Here is a 16,612-nt window from a genome sequence, read left to right as displayed (position 1 = left end):
TGTGCAGCCCAACGAGGGGCATGATCCCACAACCCTGAGATCAGGATCACAACCCTGAGATGAAACCAAGATGCCTAACTGATTGAGCCACCCAGGCACCCTAATATGGTGTTTTTTAAGAGTAAAATGGGCTAATAAAGAGAAAAAGGTTTTCAAATTTAAGGCCTTTGAGGAGGTGAACAATAAAGAACACAGGAGGGACTTCCACTTCTGCAATGACAGTATGAGGAGCTCTGAAGACTTACTCCCCAATGAAACAACAACACCTTGTGAAGATTATTTAAAAACAACCATTTAAAGTTTCTGGAAATCAGGGGTTCAACAGTAGATCTGAATCGATGGAAGAACAAATTAACAAGCTTGAAGACAAAAATCATGAGCCCAACAGAGAGAAAAAGGAGAGAATGAAGAAAATCGGTAAACACATCTGCACACAGTCCCCAGTGGAGAAGGGAGAAAGAAAACTGATAAGAAAACAATGTACATACAAGAAGCTCAACAAACTCTATGTAGTAAATGCAAAGTGATCCACACAAGGACATGTTGTAGTAAAAATATTGAAAGACAAAGACAAAGAGAAAATCTTGAAAGTGGCAAGAGAAGAATGACAAATGTCATACAAAGGAATTGCAATAAGAGTAACATCTCACCTGAAACTTTTTTGACCAGAAACAATGGAGGCCAGAAGGCAGTTGGAGGTCCTAGTCAAAATTTAAAAAGTAATCATACAAATAAGAAAATTTGTCAATCAAGGATCTTATATTTAGTGAAACAATCTTTCAAAAATGAAAATGATATACAGATATTCCCAGATAAACAAAGATAAAGAATTTGTTGCCAGCCAACCCACCCTGTAAGAAATACTAAAGGAAGTTCCTCAAACCATTTAGGTAGTAATTTAAATCTATTCAGACAAAAACAAAGAACACTGGTAAAGGTTATTATGTTATTATAAAAAATAGGGTGAATGCACATTTCTTCTTTATTGTATTAATGGAATTAAAAAGCAACCATACAAAGCGATATGTTTTTTTTTTGCAAAGTGATATATATTTAATTGTACTGTGGATCTATTACATACAGAAATGTAATATGTTTGCCAATAATGGTACAAAGGAGGTGGTGGGAATAAGGAATACTAGAGTAAGGGATTTGTGTCTAGATTATATAAAGAACTCCAACCATTCAATAATAGGAAGACAAGTAACCCAATTAAAAAAGAGCAAAGGATCTGAATAGACATTTCTCCAAAGAAGATACACAAATGGCCAAGAAGCACATTAAAAGATGCTCAACACCATTAGCCATCAGGGAAATGGAAGTCAAAACCATAGTGAGATACCATTTCATCATACCCCCTAAGATGGCTATAAAAAAAAAAGGGACATAGTAAGAAGTATTGACAGGGATGTGCAGAAACTGGTAGGACTGCTGGAGCAGGCTCTTTGGAAAACATTTAGCTGTTCCTCAAAAAGTTAAGTATCAAATTAGCCATATAACCCAGCAATTTCATGTCTAGATACATGCCCAGGAGAACTGAAAATATAGTTCCACACAAAAACCCATACATGAATGCTCAGAGCAGCATTAGTCATAATAGACAAAATGTAGAAACAACCCAAATGGTCATCAACTGAGGATAATAAAATGTGATATAACTATATAATAGAGTATTATTCACCCATACAAAGAAATAAAGTACTAACACTACTTGGATGAACCTTGAAAACATTATGTCAAGTCCAAGAACCCTAACAAAAAACACCATACATTATATTATTCAATTTCTATGAAATGTCTATAGTAGGCAAATTTATATAGACAGAAAGTTGATTAGCAGTTACCTAGCTCTGGGGGAGGGAGAGTGAGTAATGGGGGGTGACTGCTAAAGCCAATGGCATTTCTTGTGGGGGATGTTAAAAATGTTCTACAGTTGATTATAGTGATGGTTGCAAAACTGTGAAAATACAAAAAGTCTCTGAATTGCACACTTTAAATGGGTGAGTTGTATGGTATGTGAATTCTGTGTCAATAGAGCCGTTGCAAGAGAAAGAAAATGCAAGAGGCATATCCCCAGCATTTGTAGAATACATATTTACAAAGTGTTACTGTCTTGAGCGTCTCATAGGCTTTCACAGCAATCCCGGGAAGAGATTGGTATTGCCAGAAAGTAAGCTCTAAAGACTCTAAGCAATTTACCTAAGATATTTGCTAGTTTGTGGTGGAGCAAGGAGATACCAGCCACCATTCCTGAGGCCAGTTCCAGTGTTATTTTCATCACATGAGTTTTTCCCCAAAGTATTTTCTACTTACTCCTTACTTATTTACCTTAATTGTCTTATTTACAGAATCGTAATTAAGTCTCACTTTTGTGCCTGGCACTGTTCTAAGAGCCTCAAGTATATTAACTATTTAAATCCTTTTTAGGACATTCTGAAGAACATGCTACTTTGACCTTGTTTGCCAATTAAGAAATAGAAGTATGGGGATGAGCTTCCCCAGACCACAGAGCCAGGAAGTGGCAAAACTGGAATTCGAACCCAGGGAGTCTAGATCCAGGCCCTGTTGCTCTTGAACTTCTCTACCTGGCAGAGAGCTTCTCTTCTTTGGATGTTGGGATCTTGGACCTCAACCTTAATTGCAGGAAGAGGTGAAGAGAACCTGCTCTCCCTGTGTAGTTGCGCTGAGAGCTGCTGACGTGGTTTTGAGTTTCCCACACTGGAGCCCAAGGTGAATGGCATCAGAGAACTGATGACTTCCAGGCTCAGAGCTCAGCTGGGAGCAGAGCTTGCTTTGCAGTAACTAGAGGAATCCTTCATCCATCAGGTGATCTGGTTGGAGTGCGGGTGGGGTAAGGCAGGGGAGAGGAGGAGCTGCCAATTGTTTGTGACCTCGGGCCCATGCAAATCTGCCTGGAAACATAACACCACTAAAGAAGGATGGTGAACAAGAGCTGTGGGATTCGAGAAGACTCACTGTGCGTACACACCCACACACACATGCATTGTGTGGATGGCCACACCACACTCCCCACAGCATCTTACTGCTAACGTGGCCACAGGGTTGCCTGTTACTTTATACCGTGGCTCCCGGGTTTTGCGTCAATGGGCGTCCACCGCCAGTTCCTGGACTTGTCTTTCTGGTTGGTTGTTTAGAGAAGGCTTACAGGTGCAACAGTGCTTTCCTTGTGACTTCCCGTCCCTATTTGCAATCCTGTGTGTCAAGTGTAATTAAGAGTTCCTACCAGGTCACGCATACTGCCCTCCCCAGTGGTGTCTGTGCCTGGCTACCTTGGGGGAGGCGCAGTCTCTCTTGTATTTGCTCTGTGGACAAGGGCCAGGTTGCTTCGTTTCACAATTATGTTGAGCCATTCCAAGAGTTCACGGGCTGGAGTGGAGGCATATGCAGTGTTCCTAGCGCTGACTTGGGAGGGGAGGGCTGCACCGACCTGACCTGTACCTCGAGCCGTCATGTGATGTTCACCCGTGGTTAAATCAAGGGCTGTGCACTTTATTGTGGGGGAGGGGAGGAAGACGGTGTGTCACTGCGGGGAGGGGGAGGGATGACCATGCATCTGCTAGGGATGAGCCTTAGTTTGTTCATAATCTGGAGCTTCTGCAATTTATCTTCCCTTTAATGTACTCAGGCATATCTTCCTCTCCATGTCCTATTTAACTCTTTATTTATTTCAAGTACAACTTAAATCTAAATTATGATTTTATTTTAGGGAAAGGGTTTATAAATGCTTCTGTATTGGAAGTTGAAGAGCAGCTGAGACATGTTAGGATATTAGGACTGTTCAGTTTTAGATGACTTCTAGTTTGTTCTGGTTAATACCATCTAGTACTCTGGCTTCCACCACCTATAGGAACCTTTCTCGCTCCTAATTATCTGCTAGCTAAGAGGAAGAGTAATAAGAGATAAAGTGACAGGGAAAAGAGCCAGTCTGTGTAGGTTTTACCACACAGCTATTGTAAGAACTGTAGCTCTTAATCCTGAGGAAGAGGAGAAGGTACTGGAGTTCATTGAGCAGACACTTAAAAAACCCAATTGCAATACCATTATGCCCCACACAATTAATAATAACATGACAATATCATCACATACCCAACCAATATTTATCCTTCTATTTCTCCCATAAATGTCATATTTTAGTCTTTTTTTTAGAAAAAAGCAGGATCTAAATAAGGGACACACATTCAACTGGTTGAGGCATCTTTTAGTCTGTTTTAATCTGTAAGTTCTTCCTTCTCCCTTTAGTTTGTTTCTTTAACTCTTTAGTTTATTTGTGGAAAAATCCAGATTACTGTTGCTGACGTTGTGGAGACTTCCACATTCTGGATTTGCTGATGGTATCTTCTGGAGCTCTCCAACATGCCTCTCTGCCCCAGTACTTCTTATACATTATTAATTAGGCTTAGAGGTCTACTCAGATTCAAGTTTTATTTTTGTCAGAAAGCTTTTATTATACTTGTTTTTTAAAAGATTTTTATTTATTTATTTGACAGAGATCACAAGTAGGCAGAGAGGCAGACAGTAGGGGTGGGGGCAGAAGCAGGCTCCCTGCTAAGCAGAGAGCCCGATGCAGGGCTGAATCCCAGGACCCTGAGATCACAACCTGAGCGGAAGGCAGAGGCTTTAACCAACAGAGCCACCCAGGCGCCCCTGTCAGATACCTTTCAAATGGCATTGTGTTCTTCCATCAGGAAGTAAAATATCTAGATGTTGCTTTTTCCATGTGGTGTTAGCACCTGTTGATGTTCAACACTTACGTTTATTAATCCCTTAGGTATTGCAAAGTGGTAATATTCAAATTCTACTAATTTTTTTAAAAAAAATTTTGCTCAGGTTTGAGAATAGCTTGGGGCAGATGAAGGAGGAGCTAATCATCCAAGTGAATAGTGTTTTCAGATTGGCTTCAGTGACTTAGTAATACGCACCTAATGAGCTGGATAGCTCATTAATGTTTAATGTATAATGCTCAATAATATCCCATTGTCTGGAGGTACTATAGTTGGCCCATTCATCTCCTGGAGATTTATTTGCCTCTGAGTTTGGGCAATTATGAACAGAGGTGAAGTGCAGTAAACATCTCTGTGCAGGCTTTTGTATGGACATAAGTTTTTAACTCCTTTGGGTAGATACCAAGGAACTCAACTGCTGGATTGGATGGTAAGAGCATATTTACTTTTGTAAGAAAATACCAGGCTGCCTTCCAAAATGATTGTACATTTCCAGTAGCAGCAAATGAGAGTCCCTGTTGTTCCACACACTGGTCAGCCTTTGGTGTTGTCAGCTCTCCATATTTCGGTCATTCGGATAGGTGTGCAATGGTATCTTATTGTTGTTTTAATTTTCATTTCCCTGATGACTTATGGTGTAGAGCATTTTTTCCATATGCTTGTTACCTGGATATCTTCTTGGGTTTGAGGTTCCTGTGAAGGTCTTTGACCCATTTTTTAATGCTGATGTTTGTTTTCTTGTTGTTGAGTTTTAAGAATTCTTTGTATGTTTTGGATAACAGATTTCTATCAGATTTATCGTTTGCAAATACTTTCTCCCAGTCTGTGGCTTGTCTTCTTATTCTTTTGATAGGTCTTTTGCAGAGCAAAAATTTTAAATTTGATGAAATACAACTTCTCAGTTATGCATTTCATGGATACTGTCTTTGGTGTTGTATCTATAAAGGCAAAACACACCTCAGGTCATATAGGTTTTCTCCTATGTTATCTACTAGAACTTTGGCCTGTTACATTTCAGTTTGTGATGCATTCTGTGTTAAATTTTGTGAATGGTATAAAGTCTATATCGACATTCATTTTTATTTTTATGTGGCTGTCCAATTGTTCTAGCATCATTTCATGAATAAACTATCTTCGCTTCTTTGTATTGCCTTTGTCCTTTTTAAAAAAAGATCAGTTGACTCTATTTATAGAGGTATTTTGCTGAGCTCTCTATTCTTTTCCAATGATCTATTTGTTTATTCTTTCAACAATAGCATAATACCTTAATTGCTGTAGATTTACAGTGAGACTCGAAGTTGGGTAGTACCAGTCGTCCACCCTTGTTCTCCTTTAATATCATATTGGATGTTCTGAGTGTGTTACTCAGAAGTATATTTTTAAATTTCCAAGCATTTGGGTATTTTCCAGCTATTTTTCTGTTATTAATTTCTAGTTGAGTTCCCTTATGGTATGAGAACAGACATTGTATGATTTCTGTTCTTTTAAATTTATTTGTTAAGATATATTTTATGGCTCAGAGTGTGGTCTGTGTTGGTTCATATTCCACATGAGCTTGAGAAGAATGTGTATTCTGCTGTTGTTGGGTGACATAGTCTATGGATGTCCATTGTGTACAGTTGATTGTCAGTGGTGTTGAGTTCAACTGCGTCTGTAGTGATTTTCTGGCTGGATCTATCCAGTTCTGAGAGAGGGTTGTTGAAGTCTCCAGTTAGAATAGTGGATTTATCTATTTCTTGCAGTTCTATCAGTTTTTGCCTCATAAGCTTGGTGCTCTTTTGTTAGGAACAGATGTGTTAAGGATTATTAGGTCTTCTTGGAGAACGGACCCTTTCATAATTATGTAATTACCATCTTTATCGCCGATACTGCTCCTTTCCCTAAAGTCTGTCTGAAATTATTATAACTACTCCTGCTTTCTTTTGATTAGTGTTATCATAGCATATCTCTTCATTCATTTAGTTTTTATATATATGTGTCTTTATACATAGAGTGGGTTTCTTGTAGACAGCATGTAGTTGGGTCTTGTATTTTGATGCATTATGACAATTTCTGTCTTTTAACTGGTACAATTGCACTGTTGCAAATGACATAGTTGGATTAATATTTGCCACATTCCTTACTGTTTTCTATTTGTTGTCCTTGTTCTTTGTTCCTATTTTTGTCTTCTGCTCTCTTTTCTGCCTTTTGTGGGTTTTGTTGAGTGTTTTATATGATTTCATTTTTCTCCTTTCTTAGCATGTAAGTTATACTTTTTTTCATAACTTTTTTTTGTGATTACCCTAGGGTTAGCAATATACACTCACAACTAATCCAAGTCCACATTCAACTCACACTGTACTGCTTCACAGGTGGTGTGAATACATTGCAGTGCATTATAACAAAGTAATTCTAATTCTTCCTTCCTGTCCCATTTATCGTTGCTGCCATTCATTTCATATATGTATGCCTACATAATCAAGCACATTGTTGCTCTTAATGTTTTGAACAAACTGTCATAGTTAGAACAATTAAAAATAAGAAAAAGAGAAGTTTTATTTTACCTTCACTTATTCTTTTACTGATACTCTTTTCTTTATGCAGATCTGAATTTCTGATCTATATGATTTTCCTTCTCTCTAAATAACTTCTTTTAACATATCTGTCAAGGCAAATCTTCTGGCAACAAACTTGCTTAGTTTTTGCTTGAGAAAGTTGTTGCATTCTATGATTACAATTTTGAAATTACTGATATTTCTATTGATTTTCATCTGTAGGCCATCATATTTTAAATCAGCTCTCTTTATAGATGTCTGGATATGTAGTGAGCTTATAGTAAATCCTCTAAGGTGAACAATAGTCTAAATTCTAATTTTTCTATACTGAAATTTATAAATATAGCAGCTTTAACATTTTCATAAATTTTGTGTTTATTCAACAAATATTTTATAAGATAAAATTCATCAAATAAGTTGTTTATAATTATTTTCAATGTTTTTCCAAATGTAAATGGTGAAAATTTGTGTACTTTCTCAATTTTGTTTCATTTCAATATAGAATATAAAATCATCCAATTAAAAATAGGAGCTCCATGAAAAGAGCATTGCTATACAACAGGATATCCAAAAAGCACAGTTAGGGAAATTCAAAGCTAAATATTATTTCCTGCATGAATTCTGACTATTAAATTTTTTCAATTCCTTCCTTCTTTGTTTTTATAGAATATAGTTCATGAAATTTCTGCCTTTAAGCATTAGTTTTTATCACTGAAACTTTTAAAAGCAAATTGCAAAAGCTGAAATTTTTAATACTCCATTCATTGAACATTTTATTAAATATTTTCAAGTGATGCAGAATAAGGGGTACCTAAAATTTAGAGGACTTACTTATAAAATGTTCAATGTTAGTGCAGAACATTAAGGTTAACTAAACAAAGCATTTATTTGTTTATTTATTTAAGGGAGAATGAGTGAGAGAGAGCATGAGAGAGGAGAAGGTCAGAGGGAGAAGCAGACTCCCCAAGGAGCTTGGAGCCTGATGAGGGACTCAATCATGGAAGTGCGGGATCATGACCTGACCCAAAGGCAGTCGCCCAACCAACTGAGCCACCCAGGAACCCTACAAAGCGCTTTTTAAAACCTCAGACTTTTCTAAATTTGCTTGAGGTTATGCATTGAAGAGAGAAAGCATATTTTTGCCTTGCAAAAAATCTTAACGTCTATTCACACACTGTTTTGTAATTTTATATATGTATATATAAATCTTACAAATATTACTTACAAATATTAGATATATTTGTAAAAATTTATAATGATTTCCATTTACTATTTGTAAGTATTTATAAATATTTTAAAATATCATGTAAACAATGAATCTTGGAACACTGAAAAAATAAAAGAAAATTTTATAACTAATAAAAAAATCTAAAAAATAATAAAAACTCAAAAACTGTTCCCAAACAATAAAATAAATAGGTAGTTATAGATTAACACCATGTAAAAGACAAGACCTCTGTAACCAAGTTCACTAAACTACTAAGACTACTCTTAGAAATTAAAAAAAAAAAAAATTTTTAGCCTGTGCTCATTCTATTTCCTGCGTATTTTTTATGTCCGCCTGACCTGTAATTCCTGTGCTGACCCCTGACCTCACTGATTGGCAGCTGTGTCTTCATTTTGTAGGCTACGGAAGCCTCCAGAGCAACACTGGCTGGTGCACCAAGCGGCTGGTTGCTGTAGGAGTTTCCAGTGTTTTTCCTTTCGCCACCTGATACCAGGAGTTAGCCAACTCTTACTTCATTGACTGATTAATTGATTGCTCGATTGAGGTAAGGGCAGTGCTCCACCCCCAGCACAGAGCTGGATATGGAACTCGATCTTACAGCCCTGAGACCATGAGCTGAGCTGAAGTCAAGAGTTGGATGCTTAACCGACTGAGCCACCCAGGCACCCTGAGTTAACCTTCTCTTCTGTCCAGACTTTCTTTAAAGCAGTAAGTGTCTTTAATGCTGTATTTGAGAGGGGGAATTAGGTTTCATCTTGAAATGGTGGGGAAAAGAGAGATGGGTTATTTTAAATGGAACCACATGTTAATGTGAAAACTTTGTTTACTCCCCATGTATCTTCCATATTATTAAGCAAGATCAAGGCAGGAGTTGGAAGTACAAAGTGGAGACCTCACAAACCCATCCCAGCTCACTGTAATTAAAATAATAATAATAGTATTTCACTGGGCGCCTGGGTGGCTCAGTGGGTTAAGCCGCTGCCTTCGGCTCAGGTCATGACCTCAGGGTCCTGGGATCGAGTCCCGCATCTGGCTTTCTGCTCAGCAGGGAGCCTGCTTCCTCCTCTCTCTCTCTCTCTCTCTCTCTCTGCCTGCCTCTCTGCCTGCTTGTGATCTCTCTCTAGTATTTCAAATAAATAAATAAAATCTTAAAAAAAAATAATAGTATTTCACTAAAAATGAAAAATCCTGGGGTGCCTGGGTGGCTCATTTGGTTAGCCGTCTGCCTTGAGCTCAGGTCATGGCCTCAGGGTCCTGGGATCGAGTCTAGATTCCAGCTCCTTGCTCAGTGGGAAGCCTGATTCTCCCTCTTGCTCCATCACTCCCCCTGCTCATGCTCTCTCTCCCTCAAATAAATGAATAAAATCTATTTAAAAAGGAAATAAATCTAATTTAAAAAATGGAAAATCCAGGACACGAGCTAGATCAGATGGGATGCTGTTGGGACCACAGGCACAATCCAAGACTCTCCTATGCAAACCAGAAAGGTTCTAGAGAAACCAATGTATGATTATCCCACCATTCGATAATCAAGTGGAGAGTCTTGCATTTAGTTAGATAAATAAAACTTGGGTTCCTGATGTGTCTGTTCTGGAACACATTGGGTAAAATCTACACATTTGGGAATCATCAGTATGTAGATCTTATTTGAAGCCATGAGAGTCGATGGGGTCGCCAATGGGAATAAGAAAGGACTAGGCCCTGGGCTCTCCATCGTGGGGAAAGGGGAGAAGAGGAGGCACCAGCAACAGAGACTGGAAGTTGAAACTCAAATTGCAGAATGCCACTTCTTGGGTTGCACAGAGCACTCAGAATATTGCCTCAGGGTTTGCTGTATGCTAGGAGATTTTACACCCTCATAGGAATCCTGAAGAAGAAGTCCATGGGCCTGCTGCAGAACACAAACCTAAACACAGGTCAGTATAAGACCAGAGGGGAGAACAGAGTGAGCCAAACAGGAGAAGGCAGGCCTCCTCTAAAGGAATTTATAAAGTACATTTCACAGTTCTGGGAATCGAGGAAATTATGTCTGTGGATACTGTGAAGCCTGTGAGTCATAAGTTTGTGATACTAGGGGGTGCCTGGGTAGCTCAGTGGGCTAAGCCTCTGTCTTCGGCTCAGGTCATGATCTCAGGGTCCTGGGATCGAGCCCCACAATGGGCTCTCTGCTCAGCAGGGAGACTGCTTTCCCCACCCTCCACCTGACTCTCTGCCTAATTGTGATCTCTCTGTCAAATAAATAAATAAATCTTAAAAAAAAAAAAGTTTGTGATACTGGCTATAACTTTCCAACAGATACTCCCATGATTCCAGGCAGGATAAATGCATCACAGGGCCACATAGCTATTAAGTGGCACATTCTGGGATGGAAGCTCAAGTTTGCTGGTGAGAGAGTTGGGGTTCTTTTCACTGCACCAAACTGCTGCCCTGAAATTTCTGAAAGCAAACCTTGCTGGAAGCTGACTGACAAATCCAAGGACCAAGTTGGCTCTGTCTGTCTGTTTGCTGGAGCGAATGCAAAAAGTGGAGAAAATTATATGCATTTTTTCTTCCAGAATATTCTCATTAGTACTTTGAAGTATTTCTATCTCCACACCATCCTAGTTCTAAAAAGAAAATGGAGGCACTTGTTTGCATTTTTCACTGGAAGAAAATGTATAGAATTCAGGCACCATAGAGGGAAGAAGAGACAGAGGCATGTAGGAATTCTAAGGTCCCTGAAGTGTGTTTTTGGGCCTCTGAACATGACTCTGGGAGACTGAATGACCCCAAAATGATCCCTGTTATTCTTGGATTCAATGACCTTTTCCTTTTTTAACTATCTGGTTTACTTCGGGATTTAGGCTGTCTGTTTATTATAGGTGGCTAGAATGTTCCTTCTTGGCTGTACCTCTTGTGTTTCTTATGGAACCCACAAGGTATAATGGTCAGAATGTTGACCTTGAGTCAGCAAGCTGGCATGTGGGGCCAGGCTTGGCCACATATTATCTATGTGGCCTTGGAGCACATCACCCAGCCTTTTTGACTCTTACCTTTTTATTTTTTTAATTCTAAAACAGGGATTAAGAACACCTTCTGCCATTACTTCCTTAGAGAGTGGAGAACCTAAAATATAGTATTTGTAATTTAACCTTTGTAGGATACTTCATTAAGTCTGTGGATATAAATATTCTTTTTTTAAAAACATAAGCAGGAGGAAAGGTGTCTGTTAGAGTGGAGAAAGGAAAAGGCAAGCTTAAAAAACCATCAGATTGTGAGCAAGGGAACTGCCAAGGGGTAGAAAGAAGGTCATCCAACCATGATTAAGAACTTATAGAAATCATGCCCCAACTTATTGTGCTTTGAAAGTTCCTGATTTTTCTCATATTTCAAAGGCAAACCTGTGCACCCAGGGAGTGAGGGCAGGGGAGGGGGAGGGATCAGCTTTCTGCCCAGCTGTCAGTTCTCTTGCTGTGACTGTAAGGCAGCAGAGACCCAGTATTCTGGAGTTCCTGACCCATCTGGAATCACACTAGTGCACACAGGACTGTGGATGGTACTTTCCATGCTGGGGAGAAAGGTTTCTAGAAGGGTTTGGACTTTTAAATGAGACCTTAACAGGCACATGGATTATAAGGGCCTACATAGCCAGAGCGAGCCATTTTGTTGTTTATGCAGTAAACTTAGATTGACCCTGCACCCCCCCCCACCACCGAGGAACTTACTTAGAAACAAGTCTGGGAAACAAGTAAAATATGACTGACCAGCCCCTGATAACAGAGTCCATATACCAGGACATGTCAGGTCAGGGGGAGGTAGCAGAGCCTAGAATACAAGGATGAGTCAAACCAGGTGGAGACATCCAATCAGGAAAGCACCTCCCTAACCACCAAGAATGTGGGCCCTGCCTTTTGGGCGCCAATTCTGACCACAGTGATAGGCTAGTTCAGGTAACCACTATAGGGTGAATTGTAATTCAATTGGCCACCTGTGTGTGGCCAGGCTCAAGCACATGGACTTTACTCTATAAAAGTTAGTCTGTGAGGCTGGGAGGGGTCGCCTCTTTATAAGAGATGGCTCTGGCCAGTCAGTTTGATCCTCGATGCTTGGTGCAAAATAAAACTTTGCTTGATCTTTGCTTTGTATCAGTCTCATTCCTTTGACCATGGACCCAACAGGATAACATAAGGAGGCCCAAGGAGGGTGTTCCTTCAATCTTTGAAGATTGTGTAGTTCACAGGCCATCTCTCCTTTCCTTATAACAGCAACACTGTGCAAACAGGGAAGATATTATTGTCCTTGTTTTATAATAAGGCATTTGAGTCCATATTGACTGAGAGCTGGCAAGTGGCCAAATGTAGACCAGGATGTGAGCTGTTGTATTGCCTACTCTTTACCCACAAAGCCATCCAGGGTTCATAGTTGCTGGAGCCCAGAGAGAATAAGTAACTCTTAAAAGGTCATACCAATAAATAGCAGATCCAGAACTTTAAACACAGCCCCTTGGCTCTGTATTCTATGCATTCTCCACTATTCTATGCAGCCTTCCTAAGGAGCTGTGGAAAGGTTATTTGACAACTGCTGGGCACTAAGCAGGTGTCAGGGCGAGGCCCTGGTCTCAGTGAAATGTTATTCCATGACCATGTGCAACACACCTCGGTCTGCCATACCTACCTGAGAATGTGCCACAGACGCTTCACTATATTGGCAGGTGCTGCCTTTTTTTTTTTTTTTTTTTAGGTGTTGCTTCTGAAGTTTTATCTTTTTACTTCCTTAAAGCTTGCTGGTGCCAAGGACTAGAAGATAAAATCAAAAGAAATAAACTATCATTAAATAGTAACATACAACGGGTCTGTATGAGACTTCTCTTGCATGGGGTGGAGTTTGAGAGTCCTAGGTAGCTGAATTACTGGGTCGCAGAAGAAAGGCCAATGTCATTCCAGGGAAAGTACAGAAGGCCGCCTTGTGATGTGAAATTGACATAAACCTTCTCTGAGGTTTCCATAGCATTAGAGATGGTCTTCTTAAACTCAGGAATGATTTGTTCTGCCTTAGAACATTTACAGTAAATAGTGGGTTCCCTTGAATATGCAGAGGACAGTAGATTTCTTATAAGGAGTAATAAGAGACAATTGAGGAGACCTGGTAACCTATGTCTTCACTAAAGTCATAGCAGTTGAGTTGGAATTGATCAAACTTATTTATAATTTCTACTGCAATTGACCCTTGACTTATGTAGTGGTAAGGAGGGCTGGCCCTTCATGCAGGAGAATATCTGTGTGTAAATTGATTCCCCCAAACTCCAGGTAGCTGACTATTGACCAAAATCCTTACTGATAACATAAACAGTTGATTAACACATGTTGTGTGTGCTAAATGTTTTATATACAGTATTCTTATAATAAAGTAAGCTAGAGAAAAAATATTTAAAAAATCATAAGGAAGAGAAAACACATTTAGTCATGTGCTGTATTTATTAAGAAATGCTGTGTGTAAGTGAACCTGTGTAGTTCATACCTGTGTTATTCAAGGCTTGACTATGTAATTTATGTTAATCTCTGCAAAACAATTTTCGGAAGGTATTCTTTTGGCAGAATCAAGCAGCATAGACTATTTCATTAGGCTGGAGTAGAAAACACTGGTCATCTAAATTCTCCAATGGTATGCTCACTTTATTCTGAGTGAAGTGTCAATAACTGCATAGAAGGGGGTTATGTGGTTAGCAAGATTTAGTCTTGTCAACAGTGCCTGAAATTTTAATTATCTCTTTGTTGCAACAGGCCCTATCAATACTGTACAAGAGGTTACAGAGATTGATGGGAAAAAATAGGTAAGGTTTCTGAGTTAGGACTCTGTTACAATTTTCAGTATGTGTGTATGTGTGTACATGTGCACAAAGGTATTCTGAGAGTCTAATGTCTTTCTTCATTTTCTTCCACACATGAGGAAAGACAAAGGGCCTGTAAGATGGAACCGTGACCTTTATGAAGGGGAGGCTTTTTCTTAGCCTGAGCTTCCATTGATTGAAGGGCCCAAAGAAGAAATATGGTGTGTAAGGTCCCTTCCAGCTCTGCTTTTGGAATTTGTGATTCAATCCGATAAATGAAGGCAATGATAATTATTCTGGAAGTGGTCCAAAATGACGAGTTAAATTATTTGATTAAGGCTTCACATTTAGGCTAACAGACATATGAAAAAATGCTCATCATCATTAGCCATCAGGGATATTCAAATCAAGACCACACTGAGATACCACCTTACACCAGTTAGAATGGCCAAAATTAGCAAGACAGGAAATGATGTGTGTTGGAGAGGATGTGGAGAAAGGGGAACCCTCTTACACTATTAGTGGGAATGCAAGTTGGTGCAGCCACTTTGGAGAACAGTGTGGAGATTCCTCAGGAAATTAAAAATAGAGCTTCCTTATGACCCTGCAATTGCACTCCTGGGTATTTACCCCAAAGATACAGAGGTAGTGAAAAGAAGGGCCATCTGTACTCCAATGTTCATAGCAGCAATGGCCACAGTCGCCAAACTGTGGAAAGAACCAAGCTGCCCTTCAACGGAGGAATGGATAAGGAAGATATGGCCCATATATTTATAATGGAGTATTACACCTCCATCAGAAAGGAGGAATACCCAACTTTTGTATCAACATGGACGGGACTGGGAGAGATTATGCTGAGTGAAATAAGTCAAGCAGAGAGAGTCAATTATCATATGGTTTCACTTGTGGAACATATGAGGAATAGCACGGAGGACATTGGGAGATGGAGAGAAGTAAGTTGGGAAAAACTGGAAGGGGAGACAAGCCACTAGAAACTGTGAACTCTGAGAAACAAACTGAGGGTTTTGGAGGGGAGGGGTCGGGGTTGGGTGAGCCTGATGGTGGGTATTAAGGAGGGTCACTGGGTGTGGTGCATAAACAATGAGTTTTGGAACAATGAAAAAGAAATAAAATAATTTAAAAAAAAGGCTGCACATTTAGTTTCCTTAGAGCTGGATCTAGATCCAGGGGATGGATCCTTAGCCTAGTGCGACTTCTGGTCTATCTGATTTCCTGCCATCTTGCAAGTATTGAGCCCCTACCACATGTGAAGATCCCAGGTTTTGGTGCCAGGGATATCAGAGAAGAGGTCTTTCTCCTTGAAATGTCCTCTCCTCTTGGTTTTGGTGATGCTAGACTCTGTGGGCTTTCTTCTATGTCTTTGGTAGCCTTCCTGGACTTCCTAAAACCACATGTCACGTAAAACAAACCTATTTTCAGAGAGAAGCAAGTCTGCATTGCTCTCTGCATACCATGTCCTCTTTAGCTCTAAGTTCCAGCTGTGCCAGACACTGGTAACGTCTGTAAGCAACTCCTCACTGCAATGGCAGTGATAGACCTTGTATTTCTTTTCAACATCTCCGAGAGATGGTTCTTTCGCAAAACACAGTTTGACCAAGTGATTGGGTGTGCAAGGTGAGGCAAAAAATCAACCCTCATATCTCCTAAGTTGCTTTTGGAAAAGTGATGTAATTGCCCAGTGCCTTGGTTTTCCAGTTGCAAAATGGAAATAATATTTGCCAACATACTCCCTTCTCCATGTTAGAGTTCATCAAAGTTCAGCACTACTGCGCAACCCTCCCTTCCCAGGCCATTCTTGTGGCATCAGTCCCCATCTACATACCGCTGGGCATGGCTTCATTCCCTTCCCTGCCTGAATGTCCAATCTGTCACAAAGCCCTAGCAAGCCTCCATTTTCTCTGCCATAACCTTCCCTCCTACTGCCTTTCTTCAGATGCTTTTCTCTCATTCAATGCTTTCTCCACACCAGTGGTGTCCTGAGGGCTGGGGGCAGAGGGTGGAGATGTGCCCTGGGTGCATTAGGAAGAAGTTACATTGACTGTAAAGAGTTTAAAAGCAGTAAGAAAACCTATTAAGAGTTACCTACCAAACCTATTATCACCAAGCAAAGGCAATTCTAAATGGTTTCAGCAATGAAGTACTCATTGCTGGAAAAGAACATCTTTTTTTTTTTTTTTTTAAGATTTATTTATTTATTTATTTGACAGAGAGAGAGATCACAAGTAGGCAGAGAGCTAGGCAGAGAGAGGGGGAAGCAGGCTCCCCGCTGAGCACAGAGCTC

General features: G+C 39.8%; 1 pseudogene across 1 annotated transcript in view; it reads right to left on the bottom strand.

Annotated features, from left to right (window-relative positions):
- The window catches only part of LOC309846291 (spermatogenesis-associated protein 31D1-like), a 911,407-nt pseudogene that overhangs the window by 580,244 nt on the left and 314,551 nt on the right, over positions 1-16,612 (bottom strand). The gene's annotated exons all lie outside the window — the stretch shown is intronic.

Source organism: Mustela nivalis, assembly GCF_964662115.1.
Source record: "Mustela nivalis genome assembly, chromosome: 13".
Taxonomy (NCBI): Eukaryota; Metazoa; Chordata; class Mammalia; order Carnivora; family Mustelidae; genus Mustela; species Mustela nivalis.
The sequence above is the reverse complement of the archived record's forward strand: the minus strand, read 5'-3'. Positions and strand labels throughout refer to the sequence as shown.